The sequence below is a fragment of the Ochotona curzoniae genome, unplaced genomic scaffold (genome assembly GCF_017591425.1).
Source record: "Ochotona curzoniae isolate NIBS_2020 unplaced genomic scaffold, NIBS_Ocur_1.0 contig_2723, whole genome shotgun sequence".
NCBI classification, from domain to species: domain Eukaryota; kingdom Metazoa; phylum Chordata; class Mammalia; order Lagomorpha; family Ochotonidae; genus Ochotona; species Ochotona curzoniae.
The window spans coordinates 8,696,975-8,702,159 of record NW_024465573.1 but is presented as its reverse complement, the minus strand read 5'-3'; positions in this window follow the sequence as shown (position 1 = coordinate 8,702,159).

Sequence of the window (5,185 nt, the reverse complement as noted above, 5' to 3'; positions counted from 1 at the left end):
ACAAATAGATAGATAAACTACTGAAGGTATAAAACAATAAGGCTAACTGAGAAAATAAATTGCATCCTAGTGAGAAAAGAAAATCTCTTACAGTGCACAGGCCACTGTCACTGCCTTTAAAATTATTTGACTTTATCATTTCCCTGAGCTAATGAAATCACTAAGAGAAAAGAAATCTTTCTCCTTAGAAAGTGGCATCTTTATTTCCTTCAGGTTCAGAATCTATTTTCTCTCCTGGAGGACTGTGATAGTTTAAATGGTCATTTCCTTTCTTTCTCTCTCTCAAGGCACATGGCTCTTTGCTTCCCTGTGTTTTTAGAAAACACAGAGATTGCAATGTAAGCTTCATTTCCTGTTCTAGCATGGAGCCAAATAAAGCCGCCCGATCCTAAACTGAAAGGTGGCCATGCTGAAATTAATCGCTTCCTTCATATGCAGGCTGACAGTCCAATCTCAAAAGAAAATTATGACGTGAAGATTTGTGGCCATCCTTCATTATCTCAAATCTGAATTCACAGGTAACAGCTCCTGGGGACTGTCATGGTACCATAGCAAGTAAAGACACCACCTATTACGATAGCATCCCAGATGAGTGCCAATTTGTGTCTTGGATGTTCCACTTCTAACCTAGTTCTATGCTAATGGCCTGTGAAAAGCCAAAGATGGCCCACGTGTTTGGGCATCTGCCACCTGCTTGACAGACCTAGGCAAAGCACCTGGCTCCCACTTTGTACTGACCCATCTCTGGTCCTTGCAGGCCTTTCAGTGTGAATCAGTAGATGAAAGAATTCTATCTATAATTATGACTTTGGAATGGCTAAGCAAATGTGTGAAAATAGAGCAACAAAATGAAGTTTTTAAAACCAATCACAAATATCTTTAACTTCCACATATATTTTCCTCAGTTACTTGGTTTGTTTTGGTTTGGGATAGAGGAAAGAAATCACTTCTATAAAATGTTTTAAAAAATTGATCTTGAATGCAGGTTTGTGTAAAATCAAACACATTTTTCAATAATCTGTTTTCCAACATGACAACACTTCTTATCTGGGGTGTAAAATTTTCAGTTCTTTGTTTTTTATGAATTGATACGATACATTCTACACTAGTTTCTAACGATTAGATTTATAATGGATAACATACTAAAGATAGAAAATATTACCTATTACAGTTCAGGAAAGATGTATGAGAGAGGGAGACAGTAAATCAACTATTGGTAATGAATAACACTGCTTCTCACAGATATCTGCGAGGAGTGCTAAAAAAACAATGAACAGAAACAACAACAACAAAAAAAACAGAGTGCCTGTTGCAGTGCTCAGGAATTGATTAACCTGGTCTGAATTTCAGACCTGAGAGAATGTTAAAAATAAATAGTGTGGATGAACATAACCCAAATTTCTGGGATTTAAAATTGCTGGGAATTCCACACATTTTTATGCAAAGACTAGAAAACCTAACAGAATAGCAAATGACATGATTATAATAGGGAACTCTGATTAGAATATGAGGAATGAAATGTTTCTGACTTGGTATTTCATCCTTTATAAACACATTGGGAAGATCATTAAAAATTAATTTGATGTTGAGACCATACTGGATGAGTTCAGTCCTGTGGCCAAAGGAAAACTATATTGCTATGCCTCAACAAATAAATAAACAAACAAATAAATAAAAGTTTAGTTATTCAAAAAACAGAGAGAGACTGAAAGTAAGACAGACAGATATTGGGAAATTCCATCATTTATTGATTCACTTCTCAAATATGTGCAGCATCTACAACTGAGCCAGACTGATGCCACAGGTTTGAACTTCGTTCAGGGTTTTCACAGAAAACCAGCTGTAACTCAGATTCAGTTTTTTTTTTTTCAACTGTAACTTTTTTTTGCAAGATAAGAAGACAGGGATTTTAGAAATAAAGGGAGAAAAAATATTGTACCCCCCCCCCACCACCAGCTCCCTCTGAGAACTTCTTTCATGATTCACATCCCAAAATGATACAGAACTAGCGCTAGTTGAAAATCCCCGATATGGCTGCTGATTGCATCCCAGCGATGATCTCTATCCAATTATGTCAGTATAACTCAATTACCACGGCTCACATGTTCACTACTAGCATGCATGTATGAGACTTCCCCCACAAATCAGAAATTGGGCACTTGTCATATGGCTGGATGGTCCTACCTTTTCCTGAAAATAATATCACACACAGTATCATCCATATGCCTCTAAATCGCATAAAGTGATGATTGAAAACCTCATGGGTTGCAACTTACTCTAGAGCATACGTGCAATGCCTCTGATTGTGTACTTGTTTTCCTAATAAATCTATTCCTCCATCAACTTTTATGTCTCATCCTGAAGTTCTTTCCAAAATCAGAGTCAAAACCTCTGAGCACATAGCACATCTGACACGGATGTGCAGATCTCCCCTCATCCTATAATCAATGTGATCGCCTAGTACTTCCGCTTCTCCTGGTAATAATCAGGACACAGCAATTGGGAGTTTGGTTACCAAGACTATCCTATTCCTCATTCTGATGCCAATCACACGGCCTAGATTGCATTACTTGTTCTTCTGGCACATTGGTTATAAATTGGGAGTTTCAATAGCAGTGGTTCTATAGCCTAACCTTCCCCTGTCAAGCAATGGGTTCCCTGTGGGCACCAGTTTCTGTCCTGATGTTCCAATTCCCATGCAACTCCCTGCATGTGGCCTAAAAAAGCAGGAAAGGAAGGCCAAAGTCCTCGTGACTCTGAACCACTCATCTATAACTGGACTATAGAATGTTAACAGTTTACTTTTCATTACATGTTTACTAGGTGATTTTTATTAAACAAAAACACATTTAACTGACCATTTTTTAATATTTTAAAAAACTATTTATTGATGTATTTGAAAGTCACAGTTAAAGAGATTTGAAGAGGAAGATTTTTCATTCTATGATTTGTTCCTCAGGGTGCCAAAAGAGCCAGGGATGGACAAGGCTGAGGCCGACAGTCAGAAGGCCATGTTGGTTTCCCATGTGGGAGATAAGGACCAAACCCATGGCCATCTTCTTTTTTTTTAATTTTTCACATTTTATTATTATTGCTATCATTTTACGATATAGTTCCATATTCCCTTATCCCCTCCCCAATTCGCTCCACCCCCCCCAGTTCCTTTATATCATTTATAACATATAGTTCTTCATACTCAGTCATATGTTCATCATTGCGGGCATGGACAATGGCAGAGAGTCCAAAATCCTATTGTCAAAATATAATATAAACAGTTTCACTGTAAGTCCATCTTTGTCTGGAAACAGAGATGCATACCACACTGCATCCTCACATCTGGTTGTTAGTCTCCATTACATAACTACTGTACATTCCCTTAAATGAAAAGTCATGATACAAAATCAACAATAGAAAGAAAAATAGAAATTTACAATGCCATGAAGTTAACTCTCATCTTCTGCTGCTCTGTACAGACCATTAGCAGATAGCTTGACAGGACTGAGCCCATATCATATTTATGTTGGCATCACAGAAGACAGTGTTATCACTTATGCCACAAGGTTAGCTTCCTAACATACATTTCTTTTTTTAAATACTACATTCTTTAGGTAATTTGACTTTTTGTACTCTTTACACATTAAAAGTTTCATATCTCTGGCCTGGTGTGATGGCTCAATTGGCTTGTTCTCCTCTTACAAGAATAGGGATCCCATTTGAGTGATGGTTCATGTCCCAACTGCTTCACTTCCTGTGCAACTTCCTGCATGTGATCTGGGAAAGCAATGGAGGAAGGACCAAAGCCTTGGCACATTATACCCATGTGAGAAATCTGGAGGCAGCTCCTGGCTCCTGGCTTCAGATCGGCTTAGCTGCAGCTGTTGCAGGTATTTGGGGAGTGAACCAGTAGATACAAGATTTTTCTGTCTCTCCTCTCTGTAAATCTGTCTTCCCAATAAAAATAAATAAATTGTAAAAAACAGTTTCATATTTTTATAGTGCACAAATCATAACTTATGTTCCATAAAACATACATTCTATGTTTTGTTTTTCACAGTTTTTGTTATTTAACATGGGTTTATCATCATTTTTGTTATTTTAGCTGTTGAAGTTTAAAATTACTGTTGTGTCTGTCTTCTTGCATTTCTCTGGAAAGATTTTGAATCACAAGACCCAACTTCTATTAGTTTATCCTATGAAATTTGCTCATTAGTTGTTTTAATGTAAAAGCAATTACATTTTTGAAAAAAAATAATCAAAGATCGTGGTATTGGGCTTGTGTTACACAAATTAAGGGTGCAGATCACTCACTGCTTTGAAACATTAGTAGGGGTATGGCCTTTAATGATCTCTGACAAAATACCTTAATACCATTTCTGCATTAGCCTAGGGTAAAACTCTGATCTCATTATACAGGATACAATATCTGTAAACAAAGTAAATCCATAGGCATTTCACTGAAGACTTTTGAATGGGTAGAAATGAGGGAATGGTCGAAAGGTTCAAGGCAGAACCTCTTTCTGGTTAAATCAAAAGCAGGGATGATAACCAAATAAGTGGAATATTTAGAGCTAAAATAAAAAGACTGAACATTAACATTGAAATTCACATGGTTCTTTCTTCAGATCCTGAGGCATAAAAAAATCACTGTCAAGTTCGAAATAGATGTTTCAAGAATAAATCATTAGATTGATTTGCATTGCATTGAGAAATTTTCAACTCATTTACTTTTTTATTATGACCTAATATGATACCTTTTATTGTTCTTCATACTAAAGCAATGGCCGTCTCTTAGTGCAATTTATTCTAAAGCCGCTAGCATGTAGACAAATGCTGCAAATTAGGTTTTCATTTGCAACACAAACTGTGGTTTAGGAAGGGAGAATTTTACTGCTGTTCTGAGTATCAGAGATCAAGATGTATGCTAGTGATAGGGAGCTTTGCAATTAAACTGCTATTTCTTTCTTCAATTGGCTCTGATTTTGAAGTTACTAATATGCATGTCAATAACATTAAATAGAGTACCTAGATTCAAATAATTTTCAAGAAATTGAAAATGTTCTTACCATAATCATAATTGGTACATTGGGGTTTAAAACAACAGATTATTTCTTCATTGGCTTCTGCTTGTTTAACATATTATTGATTCTTAACATTATTTTTGCTTTTCTAAATTGTGCACTCCGAT